The sequence below is a fragment of the Lissotriton vulgaris genome, chromosome 6 (genome assembly GCF_964263255.1).
Source record: "Lissotriton vulgaris chromosome 6, aLisVul1.2, whole genome shotgun sequence".
Taxonomy (NCBI): domain Eukaryota; kingdom Metazoa; phylum Chordata; class Amphibia; order Caudata; family Salamandridae; genus Lissotriton; species Lissotriton vulgaris.
In genome coordinates this window covers 1601430528-1601448933 of record NC_141694.1, presented here as the reverse complement: position 1 = coordinate 1601448933, position 18406 = coordinate 1601430528, and positions in this window count along the sequence as shown.

The window sequence follows — 18406 nt, the reverse complement described above, 5'->3', positions numbered from 1 at the left end:
TGACCCTTTGTTGAAATCTCTCTCTCTCTCTGTCTAAGATGGGCTGTATGTTCAGAGGCATTAAGTGCTTCATATTGTGTAGGTCTAGGAGGCGGTCTCATGTCATACAACATCCTCCGTATATGCTCGATGATTCTCAAATGAAATGTCCCACAACAAGGAAATGTCAAAGGCCATCTTTCTGAGTGATTTTATGCCATTGTGTAAGCCAAACATGTGTGAAGACCCACATTTATAACCATATTATGACCTGACAAACATTTGGGTGCCTCTTCCCCTTTGTAACAGGCACCGTCACATCTACCTTCACTAGGCTTTGTAATTCTTTAAAGAATTTCATTTTCAATCAACAATAGGCAATATTCACAAATGATTTTTCGTTGAAACCAGGAAATGATTTTCACCCACCAGTGCGGCTCTTTATAATGTATCCAACCAATACCAGTGTGGCTCTGAACCAACAGCACTATGCCAGTGCGACACACTGTGATGTCAATCTCACTTCCTGCAGAAGCTCACCCTCCTTTATAATTTTTACAAACACATTCTCTCAGCAATTCACACACAATCAAATGGAAGCAATTTCAACAACTGTCTGCTCCACTAAAGAAATTAAAGGTTTTCACTCACACAAACTGGTGCTCGGCTCTGCGCTAGAAAATCACATCATGATATGGCCTCTGTTTAAAAATGGATTTGCAGTCATCTGTTTGTACAGGTGCAGCCAACAGATACACAGCTTTAACTGTGCAAATGCGGGTATGCAAACCTATTTTTATACATACACATATCATTTACGATAAGCCCCCAGGTGCTATTTCACCACATTGAACTGAGAAATTTGAGCCCAGGCAGCTACATGGGACCCCTGTGTAAGTTTATTATTATTGCTTTCATTAATCAAATTGGAACACAGCTACCCACTCTGGTTCTAGCATAGAGAAATGCACACTTCAGATGCAGCAGAGAAGCAGACAAATGCTACATGCCAGGGGGGGGACTTAGACCTTTGCAACACCTGTGGCACAGGGTGGACCCCAAACCTTCAAATGGGACCACCCTTCAGCCCAAGGGCAATAAATATCTGTATGATATAGGAGGTTCGGTGCGCCTCCTAACACTCTGCAGGATGGCCTATCATTTTGCATTATGTCATTGACACGCCTCAGGTTTCTATTCAGACTCTGCCACCATGCCACCATATGACAATGACAGAGTCTAGCACATCACTCCTGGTGCTAAAATTTGTGTATTTATTTAGCTATTTGGGTATTTTGTATAGTGCTCGAAATTATCTTATGATAATGTAGGAAGAAGCACAAAAAAAGATAAGCACTCTCTGTTAGAGCCTAGGCAGATGATGCAAAGAAATATGGGGCATATTATCAAGAACGGCGTTAAACATTATCGCCGGTTTAGCGGTAGAAATCTGCTGCTAATGCAGCATAATGGGCTTGAAAATATGCCCTCGAGAATTCCAATAGAAGTCCATGTTCTGGTGTTAACATGGGCCTCTATTGGAATTCTCCTGGGAATTGAACGCCATTAGCTTTGTCTTAGACAAGTTGACCTCCAAGCCACTCTCGCAACAAAAATCCTCAAAGATTTTTAGTGCTCTTTTTTGTCCACTAGGGGTCTTGGAGAGAATCAACGTGTCGTCGGCAAACATCAGGATGGGTACCTTTTCTCCAGTTAATATAGGGGCATCAGCTGGTCTTCTATTCCATTGATATATATTGTGAATAGCGTAGGGGCCATTACACAGCCCTGTCTAACGCCACGTTCCACTGGGAATGATTCAGTGACTTCCCCGTACCCCCCCCCATCTAATTTACGCCTTGTTATCTTCATGCAGTCTACGAATCAAAGTTAGAGGGTCCAGCGGAAGCCCAAGCTGCTTCAGGACAAGCCATAATTTCCAGCGGGGGACTAAATCAAATGCCGCCCTGAGATCTACAAAGGCGGCAAAAAGGCTACCTTTGCCTAAAATTACTAACTTCCAGTAAATTAGAATGAATCGAAAAACCTGGTCAATGGTATCCAGCTTGTAATGGAGCTAAAACTCCGAACTCCTCAATCCACCCCTGAAGTCTATTTAGCACCATCCTACCAAATATTTTCTGGGAGCAGTCGATTAGGCTAATTGGCCTATCATTCCCCGGACAGTCTTTGTCCCCTTTTTTATAGACGGGGATGATTTCTGCATTTTTTCATGAAGTAGGGATCGAGGCCCCTTGTGCAATTGCGTTAGAGAGCAGAAGAATATTTCGGCTCCAGTTGGGTTTGTCATGTAACAAGGTATCACCCGGGATACCATCGGGCCCAGGAGCTTTCCCCGGTAAGATCGAGCCCAATGCTGCCTCAACTTCCCTCATAGTGAAGGTTTCGCACTGATACATCAAATTTGTGAATTTGACTTCCCCCACTAGTGGGGTTGAAGCCTATTGGGGCTTGAAGTGATTGACCCAGGCAGTTACTGAAACATGATTCTGGGGGTGCTCAGCATGGCCCCCAATAGGCCATTTGTAGATATTCCAAAACAGCTTAGCATCCTTGGAAACGCATGCCTCCCTCAAATCCTGCCATCTTTTGACTTCCCAGGCTTTCTTGGCCTTTAGTTGTGTAACCTTATAAAGTGTTCTCATTTCCCGAACCTTAGATGGAACACCCCCCTTGATAGCTTTCCCTAAGGCCTCACGTGCCATCGGCATTCATCATTATACCATCGACCCTCGATCTGGGCAGGCGTTTTGGGCTTCTTTCCCTTCTTTTCAAAGTATGTGCGTAGAAGATTAAAAAAAGCGGTGTGGGTACTCACTATTCTGTCATGGACTCCTATCTGTAATACCCAGCCCTCGAGCTCTTTAGTAGCGAGTTGCAGACTTTGCGCTATATTATCTAACAGAGTTGGGGATTCTTTTACCTGTATCCACTTGAGTCTCTTAAGTCATTGGTGGGGACAACCTCCCCAATATGATTGCTATTCCTTAAATGTAGGTCTGACGTAAGACAAGTCAAAAACGCGGTACAACAAAGCGGGTTGTGGTCGCTTTCCAACCTGTCAGTGATCTTCATGTCCTCCACCAAAGACCAGAGACTCAAACTTACCAGGACATAATCAATTCTACTCGCAAAGTACCCGTTATTAAACGTTGATGCTCCTGCCCTATCTGATTTAGTGCGCCCATTCAAAGCCTTGAGGCCTCGTTCCATACAGATGCTATTTAACTGGATAGCCACATTGGTCCACTTCCTAATAGGCAACAACTCAGGCGATGGAACACACCAATTCCTATCTTCTGCCTCGATCCAAATGGCATCCTTTACGGTAAGGGGTTCAAATGTTGTATTAAAATCATCCAATAATTATTACCTTAGAGGAGTCTGGTAATGTATCAAAGAGCTCTTCCAGAGCCGCTAAAACTCTTGATCTCTTCCCCCTTGTACCTCTGACATAGATATAAAATAACACAATAGATAGATAAGTATTAGTGGTTAATTTAATCGCTTGGATGTTCTTATTCTGAGTTGGAAGAACCTGGATGTTCACTTTAAGCTCTTGCCGAACCCAGATTGTCAACCCCCCGAGGCCCTACCCTTCCCTTCCCTTTCAGCTGCTATGGAAAAATTTAGGTACCCTTCAGAAAACAAGGGTGTTTCTGCCCAGGTCTCTTGAAAGGCGCAAATATCATATGACTTTAGGAAAGTATTCCATTCAAGCAAGCATACCTTGGAGCTGAGGCCTGCAATGTTCCAGCTCAGAAAGCTGCATACTTTTGGTGGATTTAAGGAACTTTCAAGATGACTAAAAAACTAAAGTCTGGGGCATGGATTGTTTGGACTTTGGAGTAATTACTAAACCAGGTCTCCCATCACCATCTGTTTGCAGAACCACATTAGAAATGTTGGTATATGATAGCTTCTCCTCGGGTCCCTGGGTGGTGGACACGGTGGGATAGTTTATTAAATCCCCCGTTATGCTCATTGGGTTTAGTCAGTCATTAGACTCAAGGCTTGAGGAACCCTGCAGTCTTCGAGATCCATGATGGGCCTCAGCCTCATAGCCAATAGGGGAATGCCTAAATTGTATTCTAGATTCTTCTGGACCACTGGTGCGGAACTCCAGCGTGAAGAGGTTCTCAACAAGATCAACACTTTTCTAAGTATGTTTGATACTATCAAAAGGATGATCCCGGAGCGAAATCCTTCGTGCAGCCAAGATGTCCTCCCTTATCGACAATCCCTCACATATCTAATCCAGTGGATAGCTTTGTTTGTCAGTGAATCAGCATTCTCGTTGCCATTATAACATGATAATTTTGGGACATTAACCATATAAATTCTAGGTGACTTGTATGTGTTCGATGTATACCCTCTAGGTTGCCCCAACCCCTGACCTGCAAAACTTTGTCCCTTTTGTACACAAGGGTTATCCCTGTGGGCAGGGTGAGTACTATTATCTCCACCACATAAAGGGCCGGAGATGATGGAAGCTTCTTTTGAGGCAGCATACCTTGCTGATTGAATAATTAAACCATTAGGGCCTCGATTGACTGGATTATTTGGGCCCTTACATCTAGGCATTCCTAAGTTTACATTAACATGGGAGCATGAACTTGGCTGAGATCCCACAAGGTCCGTAGATATGGGTTCCGTAGGAGCTACCGGCTTCTTAGAGATCTGATTAAATGGCCACCCTTGTTGATCCGCCCTTGACGTTAAAGACCTCACCAATATAAGTATCTCAGCTAGAGAACCCTTCATTGCCTGTACTTCACCCTTCAATATGGAGACTTCCTGTGTTAGTTTTTCTAGGGATTGCTCTCGTGAACCAATAATAGGATTACACTCACAGGCGAGACTAGCGATTTGCATTTGAGCTTTGACCCTCATTAATTTATTTTCCTTTACCCCGCTCAGTAAGTGTGCTTCCCTCAGTGCTTCAAAACTGTTGGTGCAGATGGCAATAGGATTGATATGGGCAGCGTAATCTGGGCTAGCAGCAGCCACCCCAGCACTAGAAACAACAATACTATCAAGGGACACAACTTCATTCTGGGTCTCACTAGATACGTTAGGTAACTTGTTCTTCTTGGATTTATAGAACATATCTGGGATAGCTAGCTGCACACAGTCCGCCTGTATCTTTCGTTGAGGTGTGGGTTTACTATGAGCAGCGATAAGAGGGGCTGAGTCAAGGATATCGTTGCACTCACTAATCAAAGTGTCGATCCGATCAATGACACAATTGTTAGTGATGGCCTTGCGTGCCTTTTTTGCTTTTTTCCTAATGTTTTGCTTTGGCACTGCCTCAGTTCCCTCCCCATTCTTGCCATGAGCTTTGCTCTTCCCCATAGCCCTATGTCAATCTCAGGGCAACAGGTGCTAGATTATATGTGCTCCAACAAGGAGAACCCTAACCTAGTCCAGAATTAACTCTATACCCAGTACTCGGGAAATCACAAAGGCACAAATAGCAAACAAGGTAACCACAGTGCAATGATGGTCCAAGGGTCCTCAGCAAACAAAATTATTGTTCACAACAGTACCTTTAAAACGTTCCCGCGATAGTCCGGGCACTTCCACCAAAACTGAGAGGGGGGCCCTTGACCCACGTTTCGCCCGTGCGTGTCCCGCGCTGCAGGTGGCGCCAGTTCGATTTAAGCGCCTCTGGGCGCTTGTTGTGGCGTAGATGGTGTGCGCCACGCAGAGGAGCCTGGAAGATGTAGTCCCAAGGCTCAGGGCGACCCCACAGGCAGCCGGCGGAGGTAGCAGGAGAAATCCATGTCGAATCAAGGTTCACAGAAGGCCCCCAGCAGCAGTCCCTGGCCAAGACCGGAGCGCAGGTACATCCAGAAAGAGTCCTGCGCTGTGGGAAGCGCCGGTTCAATTTAAGCGCCTCCGGGCGCTTGTTGTGGCATAGATGGTGTGCCCCTATTCATTCAATACGTACATAGGAGTGCTAGACGGTGTCACAGTGGCACTTGGACCACTTAGAACTTCTTACCCTCCTTTCGTTTGTTATTAGATATTTGGGAACAAAGTCTAACTCCTCCTTTCTCCTCTGATTTGATTATCAACTGGTGCAGTTTTCATACAATTCTCCTTATAATCCTTTAAAATCCTTTACAATCTGATTGCGTGGCTTTTCAGCCTGGTGTCACCGACCCCTCGCCTCCTCACCTGACGGCCTCCTCGCCTCTCTTATTCTTCCATCCGCCTTCTTCTCAAGCCCGGTCAGAAATCCGGACCAGATCTTTCCTTGCTGGTTGCAGAGCACTTATCCCTGTAGATTGCCACTGGAGGAAAAGTATCAGCCTTACTTCCTCCTCACTTACTGCAGCCGCCAAAAAACACAAAAACCCAAAAAATAAAAAAGCTCCACATCCAGAGCTAGTTCAGAGTCTGGTAACCCCGTCGCCGTTTACCGGTTACCGTGGTTTTTACCGCAAATCGGCCTGAACCGGGGTTTTTTCCCCGCACTCCTGCCAGATTCACTATCCTGAACTCTTTCTGTCCGTTTCACCGCAAAAAGCCGGTTAATGCAGCGATAAGTACAGCCGCTCCGAGGACGCCAAAGCTGCCGTATTGCGCCGCCATTGCCAATGGGGGGCGTGGCCCTGTGCTATCCCTCCCAAGGTATCTTTCGGTTCCAAGTGGGACCCAGCATCCACCTCCTAGACCCTTTCCGCATATCTAGTATTTACGGTTTGCCTCCACACACGGCTAACAATCAAACAATATGATCCGACATCACTGGGGTTAAGGGTGGGCGTAAAATCCGTTTCGCGGGCGAATTTGCGGATTTTCCGCGATTTCGCGATCCGCGAATCTCGCGAAATCGCGGTAAAATCCGCGAATCAGCGGGGGCGAATTTTCAGCCAAGCAAGGGTTACAGCAGCAGGTGCAAAAGTTGAACCTAATTTCTTTGTAACCTTTTACAAAAGGGTTACAAACAAATTAACTTCAACTTGGACACCTGCTGCTAATTGCTTCCTGGCGCCTCATTGCCTAGTTGCCTACAGGAAGAAGGAAGAGGATGGCAAATACACCCATTTTGAGTTGTCAGGAGGGGTTAAACTAAAAGAGACCTTTACAGCACAATTTTCATATGCATTTTGCTAAAAATAAAAAGCTGTATGTTCTGTAGGGGCAGCTCAGGAATCTGGCCCTTCAGAGATCCGGCCTCTCTTTCTTTCTCTCGTTCTCTCTCTCTCCCTCTCTCTTTCCCTCTCTTTCTCTCTCTTTCTATCTATCTATCTATCTATCTATCTATCTATCTATCTATCTATCTACCTATCTATCTCTCTCTCCCTCTCCCATAAACGACTGCATGGGTAACTTCGCTATGCAAGCGGCTCGCGAAGACGAAATAGCCCAGCGAACACGCAAAAAACCCCGCGAACACGCAAAAAAAAACCCGCGAACACGCAAAAAAAATCCGCAAATTTGCACAAATTCGCGAATTTTGCGGATCGCAAATTCGCAAATCCGCAAATTCGCGGATCGCGAATTCGCAAAATTCGCCCATGGATCACCGGCAGGGCCTCATCATCAGTCTGTGTAACAGATCCCACAGTTTCCGCCCCTCCCTCCGCAGCCATGGCTTTCCATTTGGTATTGTCTAAAATGTCCCTGCTGTTCTTGACAGCATTTAACGCTTGTGCTTGCTCCGCTTTAACTTGCTTCTTTTCAGGACAAGATCTATGGCCCGTAGTGCTCCGTTTTCTGGGTTGTTGCCATTCTGAGTCATTCTGCAAGGTTTCTGCATATTCGGATCCAAGTCCTTTGACCTCTAGCCATTGCTACACCTTGTTCACCAAGAGTAGGAAATACACCTTCTCTTGATAGACCACTCGCAGTTTTGCCAGGAAGAGGAGGGCATATTTGAGGCCCAGTTGGCGCAGCACCTTTTTGATAGGCGTGAAAGTCTTCCTTTGACTTTGTACCAGGGACTTGTAGTCTGCATATATATTAACTTCCTGTCCCTCCAGCAGTCACGGGCTGTGCCATCGGGAGAGTTGAAGGATATTGTTCCTCTCCCTGAAGTTCATTAGTTATTTAATTATCGGTTGGAGAGGTCGCCCCAGGGTGGGGCCCTGGCCGGTATGCGGTGTGCTCTCTCCACTGAATAAAAGTGCAAGGGCTTACCCTTCAGCACTGTCTTCTCCAGCCAGTCCTCTATGAAGAGTTCAATTTTCTGGCCCTCTGCTTTCTCCAGAACCCCAACAAGTCTTACATTGTGTCTCCTACACCTGCCATCCGCATCCTCAAAACGATCCATGAGGTCAGCCATATAATTTTCCAATGTTACGCATTGCAAGATCTCAAATATCTGAGTGCTCCACATCTAGTTTCATTTCAGTATCTCCGACCCTCTCCAATAATTTCTGATGGTTTGCTCATAGAATGCCGACCTCATGCATCACTGATGCAACCTGCACCTCCAGAGACAGTCTTGTGTCCTTAATTGCAGCGAGAATGGCCGCAGTGTGAATGGCGAGCCAACTCTTCTCAGTGCCTAGGGTTAGGGCCCTCTGTCCTAATTCCTCTGCGGGCTCCACCATTATAGTGGACCAGTGGACCAGTCAGTTTGACAGCATGTAGAGGTATATCCGAGAAGCCTCCACGAGAGTCACTAATTATATGGGCCTTAGACCAAAGGGCCAAGTAATAATGGTTGTGGTGCCTTGCAGCTGTTACACCCATAGCTCGCTCCACTCTCCCTTATCTCCAAGAGTGTATCTTCAGTGGTGCAGGTAGAATGATCTTGAACCCCCCCAAAAATAAAACGGGAAGCTGGTCACTTCCTCAGCACCATGCCTCCCAGGGTGTGTTGGAGTTATAAGTGATTCCTCACAGTGATCGCCACTGCTTTCTTCTGCTTCAGTGCACCTCAAAATCTACATAGATCTCAGGGCCTTCAGTTACATGACGTTAGCTAATACAAAAACAAGTGGAATCTGGTGGTCTTCTCAAAAGACTAAAACCATGAAAAAAGTAAAAGGAAATGCAACTACTGGAACATACAACTCACTATAAAGGGTGTCTCGACCAAGACAATACAGTTAGATCAGCCTTATTATGACATAGGAAAGTTTGGATTTCCATCAACTGCCCTTCCTGGCCGGTGTCATCATCTGGATTTCTATCTTCCCTGTCACAGCACCTCATTAACACAAGAGGTGACTCTGTGCGGGGTGCAGTCTAGTGTACAGATATCAGGAACCAGAAGTTAGTCGTATGCGTACCGTAGTTGAAAACAACAGCATATTTGTTAAACGCCGTTTCTGCATGCTTTTAACTTGGTTTGGAGGTAGTATTTGAATAAAGTTATCTATTTACTTCCTTATCCTTTTTTAACTTGCACCACACTTTTTGCACTGCACTGTATGTTGAACCTTACACATAGGTTGGTAAGCATACGACTATCTTCTGGTTCCTGTTATCTGTACACTAGACTCACCCTGCACAGAGTCACCTCTTGTGTTAATGAGATGCTGTGACAGGGAAGATGAAATTCCAGATGATGACCCTGGCCACGAAGGGCAGTTGATGGAAATCCAGAAGCCACTTTCCTATGTCATAATAAGGCTGATCTAACTGTACTGTCTAGGTCGAGACACCCTTTATAGTGAGTTGTATGTTCCAGTAGTTGCAGTTCCTTTTACCTTTTTCATGGTTTTAGTCTTTTGAGATGACCACCAGATTCCACTTGTTTTTGTATTAGTTGAGTTTTGGGGATTGAATCTGTCAAGTTGGTCGGTAAATATTGTCCCTTGGACCCTTGTTCTCTAGTAGAACTGTGTTTAATAATAGATGACGTTAGCTGTCAGATCCAAAGCATGGGTACAGTGGTCGCAAGCAGCACTATGCAGCTCCACCCCCACACTGGATCTCCATCATTGCTGTCGCTGCCCCATATAAATTGGGTGGTCCCAAATGTCCAGTTTAATCCACCTCCAGGCTGAGGAAGCCATAGGGGGACATCGGTAGTCTTACCTCCTGTTGTGCTGGCTTAATCCAGGCCTGTATCCCCTCCTCGGGCTAAGGATGCACCCACCTCCGGTTCACCTGCGGGCCATGGGCCTTGCCCGACCACACTTCCGTGGCGCCGCTCTCTCCTCTCCATCGGAGCTCAGCTGTCTCCCACCAGGGTTCTCAGGCACTAGGGCTTACTAACGACACTCTTGGTATCACAGCCTACCTCCGATGAGGCCAAGGGGGCTCCTCGCTCAATGTCGTGGTCCGGATGCCATATTGTGGAGGGCCTAGGCTGCCGTGTCCAGATCTCTTTTCTGCTGTCTGGCATGTGTATGGGCCGTGAATAGTGCCCAGCTCGGCTCCATCAGGTGTTGTAGCAATTGCCCTTCCGGCGCTGCTAATATAAGAGTATGTATGTCGAAATTTCCAGCTCAGGGGCCTGTTGAATGGCACGATCTCAGCTTAGCATGTCAGCCGCCTTGCCTGCCTTGCCATGCCTCTATCTAATGATATTTTAATAAAAAATATTGTTACATACATTTTGTAATTCAAAATATGTTTTAAATATGTACTACTTAAATATTATGTGGGATTTTCATATATTTTTTAACATTATATTAAAGTTATTTATGTTTTTAACCCTTTTGCATCATTTGATTTGACATTACTCAAAAAAAGTTACTTTTGTGAATCAGGCCTAATTTCCTAGTGTCAGTTACCTTTGTGTATCAGGCCCGCTTCACAAAATTAACTTACACTTCGAGCAAATTTACAATTTGTTCTTATTAGCTACAAGTATAAGTTACTAATACAAAAAGAAAGTAGTAAGTCCAGCAAAACACACAGGGGGTTCTCCTCCACTAGGGCGGAGGAGCGTCACCCCACTGCTTTCTCGCAGTGCGGGAAGCAGAAACATAAAATGGTAAAACTACCATTTTATGTTTCTGCTTCTCGCACTGCGAGAAAGCAGAGGTGTTTGGTTGTGGGTGGGCACGTGGGCGGGGCTGCTCTGTGAGCAGGGCTGGGCAGGGGAGTGGTGTGCCCACTTCTGGGTGAGCATGACTGGTTTGGTCGACCCTCTGGGGCCGCTCAAACCAGTCATGCGCACTCTGTCCTTTCTTCATGCAGACTGCAATGCATCCTACATGGAGAAAAAGGCCTCCCCATAGGCACCGGACTGGACGCCATCCCAACCAATCACAATGCTGTCATTGCAGAGTTGTGATTGGCTTAGGCGAGGGGAGGTAGGCTGCCTCCTTCCTGTTCCTGAAGGAGGCAGGAGAACAGAAGCAGGAGCCGAGAAAACTCGGGACCTGGCCGGCTGGCAGACAGGTAAGTTTTTTACATTTATTATTTTACCACCCAAGCAACCCCCCTGCGCACCCACCCGTGATTAATGCCAGCCGCAATTGAAAGCACATAGTCGACCACTGATACTACAACCATCTCCCATAGAAAATAATGGCGGTGGGGAATTAAAATAAAGCCCTATAGGAAGTAATGTGAAATTTAATTATTTAAAATAATTAAAAGGTGACATGTAGTTTGTAAATGAGACTTGGTGTGAGTTCTTTGATGTGTTGTTGTTGCTGATAAAATGAACTTTTATTTACTGAGTCATGGTTTTATTTTGTTCTGGAAGTGGATGAAGTTCGGTTACCTTGTACTGTTGTAAAGCTACAGTGTTGTTCAATAATATCCCTTTCTCATAAATGTATTTCACTTTGCTGTCATGATAAAATGTTACTGGAGTTACAGCTTATTTTTCTTTATGAAGTATAGATGTGCACACATGTAGGCTGAGTAACATTTGCAATGCACTCTTCTTTGAAGGTACATTTTAACACTGCTAACACAGCCTGTTCATCAAAGGGGTCCTACTCACAACTTCTAAGGTTAGTGTTGCTTCATCACAGGATTTTCTTTCTAGGACAGTTGTAGGCAAAACACATACAGTACTTATAAGCACTCTCAGGCACATCAGTGGCCATGGCAAGAGGTACAGAGGCAACAGAATGTGGCAAAGCAGAACTTTGAGGTTTACAGTTTAATACCAAAAGATTTCTCCCACGCTTATTTCCATTGTCGAAGTACCACTATTTTGGTTCATGAATTGTGTATTTATCCTCAGATTACTCTCAGTCTGTATAATGTTGACCTTTCATTTGTAGTCCAAGAACACTGACTAAATTCACTGGCACAGAAACATGGATGTCTGGGGTAAAGTATTACTCACTTATAGCCTGAGCTAAAGTAATATTTTGGCATCTGAAAAGGTAAAAGCATTCTGGCTCATTGAGTTAACATGCATGGTTGGTAATCTTGAGGATGGCTGGTTTGTATAAGCTAACTGCTTCTGCAAGGGTCTAAACAACACAGCAGCACATGTAGGCAGATGGGAGCCGGGACTTTTCTCCAACTGATTTAACTAATGTCCCTGACCTACAGATTTAGCACTATCTATTCATTTAATGGAAATTCTCAGTTGCCTTTCTCTACTTATGTTTGTCTTCCTCTCTTTTATGCGCAGGTCCAGTAGGATTTCACTAAGGTTAGCACGTGCAGATGTTGCGCTCACTCTGTGTGACGTGTGGTGTTAGTTTAATTTAACTTTAGCGTGGTTTATTTTAGCCTGGCTGCCATACTAAAAATTCTAAACTCGGGTACAAACCTGTGCTCAGCTGAGCGCATTTAGCAACTCTTCCCTTCAGGAGGAGTGTGGCTCAATGGTTAGAGTGGCAGACCCTGATGCAGAGTTCTGGCCAGGGACCAGGGTTCGATTCCCGCCTCGGCGGGGTCTCTGGCTCAATTTCCTCGGACCTGTTAATTCTCGCCTCGGTGCCTGTTCGAATCACGGGCCCCACGCTGCAACTCTGGGCAATAGCTTGCTTAGCCTCCACACCGGCCCCAACAGCGCTAAGGATGCCTGACTTCACCCTGGGGGTGCCCAGGAGTGAACACTTCACAGAGAAAGCCAGGAGGGGTTACACAGCGGTATGAGTATCAGCGCCAGGAAGCCAAATAGGCGGCACTGCAAGGTGACCGTCTGGTGACAGTGCGCTCTATAAGTACCATGACATTTACATTTACATTTACTTGCGTTGGACACGCAATATGAAAAGTGCGTAACTCCAATCTGGAATCCTGTCTGACCTTCCAACACATACTTTCAGCTCTCCACTACTGAAGAAACAGAATCTGATCCCAAAATTCTGACCATTTACCAGCCCAACTGGAACCGCCCTCTCATCAGGAAAATATTTGAAAAGTCAATGATGTGACATCTCTGAAGGTGCATGAAACTAAACCTTCTTGCCCTTGACTGACAAATGGGGTTCGATCCATGAGGGGTACAGAAACACCCACTACCGAAATAATTGTGAAGCTCCTCTTAAAGGATGAAGATAAGGAAACAACCCTCCCATTCCTGTAACTTCGCTTGATATATGATCCAGTGGATTACACAATTTTGGTTGCACACGATAGGCAAATGCAGCCGAGGCCCGTGCAGGTCAGAGGGGTGGGGCAATGGGGTCGGGTGGGGAGGGGGGTATTTTGACAGACGATGACGAGGGAAAAATAATTATTTAATTTTCCCTCGTGGTCGTCTGTCGAATCTCGCCCCACCGTCTTATTGCTCTTACCTGCGCGTGCCGCGGCTGGATGGGTGGGAATAGCGGTTCCTCTCTATCCTACCTTGTGGAATGCCCTCGACCACACCATGAGATCTGACCCAACCACATGTGTTTCAGGATATTCCTGAAAACTGAACTAGAAAGTTTGGCTTTCTAATGGCTTTTGTGGGCTACCAGGATCTGTGACAGCAGAATATCAGCCATTGGCGCCGGCTCTTTCTGATTGTATGTATTCTCCCCCTATTTTGCTTCCACTTCACACAGGGCAGTTTTCTGTCCCTTTTTGGGCACACGCTGTGCAAATAAAGGTCGCAGACAAAGGAAATAATCAGTTTGTAGCACACTTTCACCTTAAAGGGTCTTTCACGATTAACCCATGTGGAAACTGACTAAAATAAATATTTAAAAGGCATAAGAGTTATAGCAGGTTTGGCTCCTGAACTTTGGATGAACTAGCTCAGAGCAAGGATTGTGCCGAAGAGTTGGAGACATAACTAAAAAAAAGTCCTCCTTCCTTTGCTGCCTACAAAAGCGTGGAATAGGCCAGGGATCTACACGGAATGCACCAAGGATTGTTTTTAGGACCATTAGAGCTCTCTCATACAAAGAATCACTTGGTTGGTATGATTTGGAGATTAAGCTGCCTCGGTGATATACCATTTCCACATCTGGTGGCTTCCCCCTGGGTGATTTACTAGCTGATTGCAGGTTTTGCAGACTAGAACAGTGGTCCTGGTGATCTTTGAATGAGGCGAGGCGTAATACCAGCCAGGAGTTCACCCAATTTATTTCAAAATATGCCTCACTCATACTAATTGACTCTCACATGTACTCTCTTCCCCTTCACTCCAACTCACATTCTGTCACTCTCTCACTCATACTCACTCCCACTAACTGTTACTGGCCCATAAATATGCTCATACTCACTGGTTCTCATTATCCCTTACAAACATACTTACACAATCTCATTCACATTGACTGACTGACTCTGGGCTCTGGTCCAGCTGCACCTGCTGCACCATGGATGACTACTCCTCTGACTCGCTTCCACTCCCTCCCACAATCTCCAACTGTGCACTCTTCCTAACATATTAACACTACTTCACTTACTTCCACTTATTCATGCAACTCTAACTCAAGTTATCACTCACCACACTCGCAAACACACTTTCAATAAATCGTATTCACTTTCATTCACTCACAACTAAACTCACAAACACACTCACAAACACACTTTCAATAAATCGTATTCACTTTCATTTCATTCACTCACAACTAAACTCACAAACACACTCACAAACATATAAATGCATGACATGAACAGAGAAAGAATTTCTTTTTTTATTTACCTCGCGTCCTTTGCAGCAGAGCAGGAATCTGCTGCTGGATATTGGAACAAGCAAGCCACGATTCGCTACAAATAGGCAGCCAGAGCAGAAAGGGCAGGTTTGAAAAGGGAAAGAGCCACCCCAGTCCCTCTCCCAACTTCTTGATAGGACTGGAGGCATAGCCCTATAGGACATTCCTATAGGACGGAGCAGGGGATTCTGCCCCTGATGCTCTGTGTGGCTTCTTATTGGCCTCAGGAATGTACTGACGTGTTCCCCGAGAGCCACATTTTAGCAGACATACTGTGCTGCCTGCCACTCAGTAGGTCTGCTAAATAAAAAGGATTGTGCCTAAATAAAATGGATTGTGCCTGTGTGAGGGGGCCTTAGTTGAAATAAACCCTTCAGACGTGCACAGTCCAGACATTGACCAATAAAGGGCCTGATTAAAAAAAGTAAATTGAGACAAAAGTCTAATTTTACGACTTTTGGTATTCACAATGGGCATTTACTACTCGTAAATGCCCTATGTGAATGCCCAAAGTTAAACTTTATGACTTTCGGTAATCACAAAGGCCATTTTCAAGTAGTAAATGCCCTTTGTGAATACCGAAAGTCGTAAAGTTAGATTTTCGTCTTATTTTACCTTTGTAAAACGGGTCCAAAGTTTTGTGTTTAAACATCACGCTGTAGCTAAACTGTGCCTCAGCTCTCTCAGCCCCCTCTGCTCTCTGCCATCAGGAGCTTGGAGGTGAAGCAGAGAGGGCTGTCCTGAGCACTGGTAGCGTTCATGAAAACATGAAAGTTGTGTTTTCACGAATGCTGCTAAATTAAATAATGCACAGTGCTGGGAGTCGAAGTGGCAAAATGTGACTGTGAGACCTCATGGGAGGTAGGGGGGGCTGCATCCTGGAGCCCCTGATAAGGAGTAAGGGTGGGCGTAAAATCCGTTTCGCGGGCGAATTTGCGGATTTTCCGCGATTTCGCGATCCGCGAATCTCGCTTAATCGTGGTAAAATCCGCAAATCAGCGGGGACACATTTTCAGCCAAGCAAGGGTTACAGCAGCAGGTGCAAAAGTTGAACCTAATTTCTTTGTAACCTTTTACAAAAGGGTTACAAACAAATTAACTTCAACTTGGACACCTGCTGCTAATTGCTTCCTGGCGCCTCTTGCTACTTGCAACTATTCTCTGACCCTGCTCTGACCCTTGAAGCAGGGTCAGAGAATAGTTACAAGTAGGCAACGAGGCACCTGTCCAAGGAATTAAACCACATCAGGAAGCACTTACAGATATAAAAAACAGGAAGAAGGGAGAGGATGGCAAATACACCCATTTTGAGTTGTCAGGAGGGGTTAAACTAAAAGAGACCTTTACAGCACAATTTTCATATGCATTTTGCTAAAAATAAAAAGCTGTATGTTCTGTAGGGGCAACTCAGGAATCTGGCCCTTCAGAGATCCGGCCTCTCTTTCTTTCTCTCTTTCTCTCTCTCCCTCTCTCTTTCCCTCTCTTTCTCTCTCTTTCTATCTATCTATCAATCTATCTATCTATCTCTCTCTCCCTCTCCCATAAACGACTGCATGGGTAACTTCGCTATGCAAGCGGCTCGCGAAAACGCAAAAATCCCCGCAAACATGCAAAAAACCCCGCAAACACGCAAAAAAACCAGCGAACACGCAAAAAAACAGAGCCCTGCATCACACACGCACAACTTTACGTGGGGCAACAGTGGTGCAAGGCTCTCATAAATAACCCCCTGAGTGTGAGTTGATGAAGAAGTTGTGAACGACTCCGAATTCAAAATTAGGTGTATACACATTATCTGATTTTCTCCAACTTTGAGAGAGGAGATAAGCAGCTACATGCCCGAGCTAACAATCGGTGCAAGGCTATAAAAGGAGCCACATGAGTGAAATTTCGTGCACATAAGAAGGTATGCACCTAAGCAATTCAACTTAACTGGAATACGAGCACAAATGTCTTGGACAGACCAAAATAAGGGCAGGGGCAGTGAGAGAGCGTAAGCTGTGTGGAGAGTAGCTCACTCCACTTTGCTCCAGAATGCAGATGCATTTTAAATTCTATATTAACAGGAGGCATTTTGTAGTTGTGATGTACAATCATCTAGAATTAGCCCAAGGTCACTAAGAGCATGTTCAACAAGTACAGACAGGCTGTTTCTCGTAACCATTAAAAGATATCCAGCATTATCTTCTTTTTAGGTCGAGCATTCAAGACCTCTTGTATATACTTTAGTATATACTTTATATCTATATGTGTATGTACTTTGTGGGCTCTGGAGATCTACCCTAGGACTTGTCAGCTTCCGCTTAGGGATTTTTTTCTGTTCAACTGCATCTATTTAACTGTCTTGATTGAAAACGACCAGCAGAGGTCAGTAAAATACCAGAATTGCTTTAGCATTCTCTAGATTCCAGTCCATTGACATTGTCCTCCATGAGCACCTGTAGACAATAATATTTTTTTCGAATCTTGTATCCACTGAAGGCCCTGCTTTTATATTAAAAACAGAGCTTTGGACTATACCATTTCCTGCTGAAAGGCAATATTTCTCTCCATGTGTTCCCATACCTGGCGTGTCACACAGTTTGGTGCTTACTTTCCTTCCACGTTAAATAACAGTAGATGTTTCAGCACCCAGGCTAATGTGCTGCATAGCTAAATACATATAAGGTCCCAAAAGCGGGACCGATTGCATTGCAAATGCTTTTTTTTTTTTTACAAGCGGCTTGGTTGAACGTACCTTGTGCTAGAACTGTATATTTATGACCTGCTTTTTGCCATTGGATCTACTTAACATTTAATTTCCTGTTGGTGTTCGGTTTTTCTCCATAAACCAAAGCATTATCAATAGGGACTCATCTGAAATAGGGTTATTATGTGATTTGTGTTTTCATGGTAAAGGCTGCAGTGCCCTTGTTACTATTTCAAGCTTTTTGCATACATCTGCTCTCTTTTTAATGAGCACCTGCTAATAAAATGCAAGAGTTTATCTAGCTTCGTTTTTTTTCTGGCGCAGGAGCCTGAGATTAATTGATTTTACTTCGCATTGGCTCTGTAATTTAATTGGATTAAATAGATTTGTACCACAATAAAGTGTTCAGTTATGTTGCTGACCAGTCACTCTTCTGTAATTAGACGTGCATTGTTTTTTCATTCTGTCAAAGCAATCTGTTCTCATTAATCTTTAAATGTGAATCATTAAAAGAGAGGGAGCAGGCCTAAAAGAGAGTGCGAGAGAAAGCCCTAGCGCGGGTGAATGGGTTCTATGCCTGCCAAGGTTTTAATGGAGAAAAGAATATTGCTCAGCATAGTTTGTTTCATTCTTGAAAATTGAGTTACGTTGTCGTTGTTTTGATTTCTTCTACTGAGGATTGCATGATTTGGATTGTGTGTTTCTCTACATTTTATTTCAGCTTGTAAGGCAGAGGTCT